At 45.7% G+C, this 6,483-nt stretch overlaps 1 pseudogene; it reads left to right on the forward strand.

Moving 5' to 3' along the window:
- Positions 1–5,591: 5,591 nt before the first annotated feature.
- The window catches only part of LOC105822287, a 2,935-nt pseudogene continuing 2,043 nt past the window's right edge, over positions 5,592–6,483 (forward strand).

Below are 6,483 nucleotides of genomic sequence, written 5' to 3' on the forward strand. Positions count from 1 at the left end.
TCTCAAACAGGGATCATTTCACAGACCAGGGGCCATTGGCAATGTCTGGAAACATTGCTGGTTGTCACAACTAGGGTGGGAGCAGGAGGTGGGGTGCTACTGGCCTCTAGTGGGTAGAGGCCAGAGATGCTGCCAAGCATACAGAAATGCACAGGACAGTACTCACGGTACAAATTATCCAGACCCAAATGTCAACAGTGCTAAGGTTCAGAAACTTTATGGTAAATGTTCCTTGTTCAAATTATTGTGGGGTTACTTTTTCCTGACTGGACCCTGACTGATACAGAGGGTGAGAAAGAAATGAAGGCAGATCAATTAAATTACACCCTGGTAAGTTTCAGCATGAGGCGTTTGTCTCTGTAGCTCTGTCTTGTCTAAATAACCCTGCTTTCTTTGATTTGACCAGATGCTGCTGATTGAGTCAGGAGAAACACAAGTCCTGGAGGTTAAGAGGAAAAATCCAGGGAGGTTTTTGTTTTTTGTTTTAGCTTGGCATGGATTTTCCCAATTGATGAATGGGGAACACGTTTTTCACATGTTCCAACTGCTATTCTCAGAGGAAAACAGATGGTAGGTCAGAACATCATGAGATGGCAGCTCATGGACTTACTAACAAAGAGAATTTAAACATGAAATACTAGAAAATAATAAATTCAGGAAATATTAAAGTAATTCAAAATCACCTCCTGTTAGAGTGAGAAGGGCTCTGAGAGACCACCAATCCAATGGTTCCCAAACCTGGAGGAAAATCTGAGTCCTGTGGAAATTTTTTGAAAAATATAGATTCTGGAGCCCCAATCCATAATGATTAAATATTGTTATTTACAGGGGCAAAAAAGTTCAATGCACATTCTTATTAACAAAAACCACACCCTAAAGCCGGGCGCGGTGGTTCACGCCTGTAATCCTAGCTCTCTGGGAGGCCAAGGTGGGCGGATTGTTTGAGCTCAGGAGTTCGAAACCAGCCTGAGCAAGAGCGAGACCCCGTCTCTACTAAAAATAGAAAGAAATTAATCGGACAACTAAAAATATATAGAAAAAATTAGCCGGGCATGGTAGCGCATGCCTGTAGTCCCAGCTACTCGGGAGGCTGAGGCAGTAGGATCGCTTGAGCCCAGGAGTCTGAGGTTGCTGTGAGCTAGGCTGACGCCACGGCACTCACTCTAGCCCGGGCAAAAGAGTGAGACTCTGTCTCAAAAAAAAAAAAAAAAAAAAAAAACCACACCCTATGTTTTAATTTTCACTCTTCATTGTGACTGTGTTTCTGTTAACTGCTAAATAAAACAAGGTGCAATGGGTCACAGGATATAGAATCTTTCCCCCATCCCAGTCCAGTAACACCTACTATTCCGGTTGGTATTAAAGTCATAGCCTCTGTACCCAACGTTATGAGATGACAGACACCCACCAGAATAAACTAGCATTAAGACACTGATATCTCCTGGAGTTGCGTGGTTATTTACAAAGGATAATTAAGCTCCTTAACAAACACATTATGACTTCCCTGTGCAAGGCACTACCCTGAATGCTTTACAATTCTTGCAATCTTTGTAATAATCCTTTGAGATAGATATTAGCCACGTTTTGCAGAAGAGGAAATCAAAGCACAGAAAGGTAGAATTACTTGCTCAAGGTCACACAGCTAGTCAGTGGTAGCATAGCATTTGACACAGGCTGGCTAGCTCCAGCATCTGTGCACATATCCACTACACTGTGCTGCAAACATTGTGACTAGTAACTTTCCACCACATCTTGGGAAAACGTGACCACCACCAGAACCTATAGTAGAATCAACCATCTCAAAACATTGAATTTGAGTGACCCCTGATGGCCACTCTGAGATAGTACAACATCAAAGTCACGCTTAGCCTTGAACCTTGGTCAGCCCCAGCCAGTGCTTGATCTCTGGCTGAGTCACTTCACCAGGCTAAACTTCCGCCTATGCTGCTGTGAGGATTAACAGGGTTGATACTCACAAAGCATTTAGAGCAATGCTTGGTGCATCTTAAGAGTTTGATAAATATCAGCCACCATTATAATTATCATTTTGCTGATGAGAACACAGAGATGGAGAGAAGACAAGGATTGCCCTAGAGCAAAGCAACACAGCTGGAGCATGAGGGGTATGAATGCAGACTCAGGACCATGCATCTCGGCTGCCCCAAGCAGATTCTACCAGAGTAGGTGTATCATTCTGCCACATCCTCTTCCCTGCTATACCAGCTTGGGTATCTGCTCATTTCAAGGGCACATCGGCACTCCTAGCCCTGAAGGAACCCCCGAAACCCATAAGAAAGGAAGGGGGTTTGGGATTCCAGCCTTATCCACAAGCCCATTACCAGGCCTCTCCTTATAAAAGCGGAAAGGTTTCTGGTCACCTCTCACATGCCAGTGTGTTGAATCGGCGTGTGTTTATTTCCAGGCAGAGCTCCAGTTGCTGTGACAGTTGGAGAAAGCAAATGCAACCCAACAAGGGAGAGACGGCCACAAAGGCAAACAAACAGCCGGCAATCAATATAATTAATCTGTTGGTAAGCCAGGCACCAAACTCAAGTAGGTGTGCTACCTGTTTGAAGCATTTATCTTAAAGGCTGAGATGCCTAGAGTCTGCTGAGAGAACAAGTTTGCATTTCAAAGATGCCTTGAGGAGAAATCATACCCCAGCGTGCAAACAAGGTCTTTGAAGGTTTGTAATTCCTCAGCATCCAGTGAAACAATGGCTCTGTAAAGGTGGCTTAACTCTGTCAGAGATCTTGCTGCACTGAGATAGGGCACCTTTTCCCACTGGAGACCCTGGGAGTTTCTCTGTTTACATGTTTGAGACAGGCATGTGTGTGTGTGTGTGTGTGTGTGTGTATACATTGGAGGAGAAGGCAAAAGTGCCTATGTATCACGACCTGGGTTTCTGCAAAGGCCAAATGGATGCATAAGAAATGACAATTAAAAGGAGAAAGGCTTTCCTTTTAAAAGTAGTCCAGGAAGCAGGGAGGTGATGGAGACATAGTCCTTGGCTACATAGAGTCAAGGCACCTGGTTTCCTTATGCTCCAACATCCCTCCCAGGGGAGGTGGTGGCACATGATGCCTAAGAGCTCTGGCTTCAGGGCAGGGGCCGGCCTCTAGCTCTGGTGGGCAGAGGAATCACCGGGGAGCTTGTTACCAAAGCTCACACCCCTCAAGAGAGGCTACTTAGATTGTACCATATGAAGCAGCCCATATTTGACCACGTTTAAGTTCCTAAATGGCAATTTCATAAGGTTTAATCTAATCAATCAGTAAATCTGAGATGGTACCAGAAAATCCTGTTTTCTATCAAGCTCCCTGGGTGACCCTGATGCAGGAGACCCTTGAACCTTTTCTCTGGAGTCTGACATGTCTGAGTCTAGTTTCCATCATCACCTCTTACCAGCTCTGCCTTGGCTGAGGTGCTGAGTGTAGCAGAGATTTTAATGCTCGAATATCTGCGTGCTTCTCTACCAAGCCAGTGAGTTTCCTCCAGCTCTCTCGTCCTTGGCTCTCCTGCCTTAGAGGCCACGTGTTCCAGGTGGCAAGGCTACATGCCGGGAGGAGGGCCACCCAGCCTCCTTTGAACTCTGCATGAGCAAAAAATCCATCCTTACTGTATTAGGCAGCAGACATTACCAGCTTAACTTGTAAGTGCTACCTGGCCCAGCTGAATAGCCCTGCTATTCAGCGCCCCAAGCCTCAGAGTATTTATACACTCCAATGCCTCACCCCTCAGATTTTACTGGCTACCTTCCCTTCCCTGAATCACCTTCCCACCCCGCTAATACACTTCCTTCTATTTCTCAAATAAAAACATGTCCTCAAGTCCTTGTCTCAGGGTTTGCTTCTAGGAAAAGTCAAGAGAAGACCCCTTCCCTTAGCAATCGGCTAGTGTATGCTAGAGGCAGTGGGAGCCATAGGGGCACACACACAGAGAAGGCCGAGCTCATTCACTCATTTCGTTGCAGATCAAGAGCAGACCTGTGGCCCTTGAAACTCTGCCTGTGGAGATTCATCACATCACCCACCCTCTACACTATTGAGAAGAGCGGAGTCTGGGAGCCTTGCAGAGCAGAATGGCATCATCCCCACTCTGGTATATTAGAACTGTTAGCACACTGAGGGGTGCCCCTACCCCATCCTACCCTGAAGATGACATAACACTGGAAGGTCAACATCTCATTCTTGGAGGAGGGCTTTGCAAATACAAAAGCTTTCCAAGTTTCAACATCCAAATAGGAGTGCACACAGTATCTTCCTGAGAAAAAGCCACCACTCCACTTAGGAGAAATCTCATTCTTCCTCCCTCGTTACCATGGTAGTCAGCTGACTCTTGTCTGGTAGACCCCTGTGTTGACTGTATTTTCTTATTTTCTTGATGTTCTGATGCCTTACCCTTGGAGAAACTGCGTCTCCCAGGGCTAGCTAATTCCGAGAGATGGCAGACAATTCCCCTGCGTGTCTTTCCTGTGCAAACCAACCAATCCTAAACCCCCATCCCCACGCATCTCCTTTAGCAAACTCTCATACCCCAATATTCCCAATACTCCCCTAAACTACCCCAGGGCCAGATGCCAGATAACTAGGGACCACCTCTATATCCCAGAGTCCACCAAAATGATTCAAACCATTCAATCAATCCTAGACTTAGGGTACCTACCCTGCCTCACCCATTCCTTCCCATGAAAACCCCAATAAAGTCTCTGGGGCCAACTCTCCCTCTTCCCTCCTCTGTCTCCTGACTGGCCCTGGCATATCCCCACGTGGCCCTGCGTGACGTGGCATGCCTCCTATTTCTAGGGGTTTGTGAGTATGAACTTCTTCTGTCATGACAATCATTTCGCCATCTCTTGTCTTATCATACCTGATTAAAACAAATCCTGGGTGCAATTTTTAGAACAACCCAACCTGATATCTGACCTTCATAATTGAGAAATATTTCTTGCATCTGATGGTACTCAGCCAGGCTAGGAAAATCTCCACTCTCCAAGTGCATCTTCCCTTTTATTTAGTTTATTTTCCAAAAGCCTTCCGCAACTTAAAGAGACAAGAGAATTTACTGAGATACTATGGTTTTTTTCTTCATTTATTTTTTCCCTGGCTCACCCACCTCCCACATGAATTTCCTCGACTTGGAGAATTTTTGAAGAAGTATACTCTGCTTGAAGTCAACAGCTTTCCCTATACTTTATAAAATGTACATTAATTGTCATGATTATACTAGATACCCCTGAGGGGAAAGGGAGAAAGATGGAAGGAAAACTCCTAGAGGTTCCCAAGGGTAGCAGTAGCCCAAGAGTGGCAAGACACCAGTGGGATCCCAACCCCTAGACCCAGCCCCAGGCCTGACAGCAAGGTTTCCAGACTTCAGTGGACTGAGTGAGCTGGAACACTGGGCCACTCCAAAGTAATGAGCGTGGACTGATGCTTTGGAGCAACCCAAGACCCTTCGCCACTCATGGCCTTAGGAAGACCCCAAGGGGAGGAGCTGCAATAAATGTGAGATAGAACATACCAGTACCCTGTGCACTGGGAGCTTGGAGATTAATTTAAACTAATTAAACAAAAAAGAAATTTGATGAGAGCATGCCAAAGGTACAAAGGAACTGTGACAGAATAATGATGCACCGAAGATAGTCACACTGCAATTCCCAGGAGCTGTGAATCTGTTACCTCATATGGCAAAAGGAACTTTGCAGATGTGATTAAGTTGAGATGGGGAGTGCTATAGACTAAATTGAGCCCCACCCAAATTCGTAGGTGGAAGCCCTAATCCCCAGTGTGACTACATTGGGAGATAGGGCCTACAAGGTGATAAGTAAGGTTAAACGAGGTCATAGGGTGGTAGCCGGATCTGATAGGATTAGTGTACTTATAAGAAGAGACATCAGAGGGATTGCTTCCTCCCTCTCTCTGTCACTTGTGAGAAGGTGGCCATCTGAAAGCCAGGAAAAGAGCTCTTACTAGGAAACAAATTAGCTAGCACCTTTATCTTGGATCTCTCAGCCTTTAGAACCAAGAGAAACAAATTTCTGCTGTTTAAGCCACCTCATCTGTGGTATTTTGTTAAGTCTGCTATGGAAGCTGAGCTGACCAAAACAGGGAGAGTTCCTGGATTACCCAGGCAGGATCTATGTCATCATGAGGATTCTTATAAGCAAAAGAGGGAGTCAGGACCCACAGAGTTGGAGATGGAAGAGGTTGGAGTGATGGGATTTTCAACCTTGAAGATGAAAGGGGCCCACAGGCCCAGAATGTGGGTGGCCTCTAGAAGCTGGAAGGGTGAGCACAGGAAGTCTCAACTAGAACCTCCCCCAAAAAATTGCAGCCCTGCCAACAGCTTCATCTTAGCCCAGTGAGACCCACTGTGGACTTCTGGCTTCCAAAACTGTAAGATAATAAATCTGTGTTGTTTTAAGCCATAAAGGTTATAGTAATCTGTTACAAAAGCAATAGGAAACTAAAACTGGAGCCAATC

This window comes from Propithecus coquereli, unplaced genomic scaffold (genome assembly GCF_000956105.1).
Source record: "Propithecus coquereli isolate 6110/MARCELLA unplaced genomic scaffold, Pcoq_1.0 Scaffold60, whole genome shotgun sequence".
In the NCBI taxonomy this organism is placed as follows: Eukaryota; Metazoa; Chordata; class Mammalia; order Primates; family Indriidae; genus Propithecus; species Propithecus coquereli.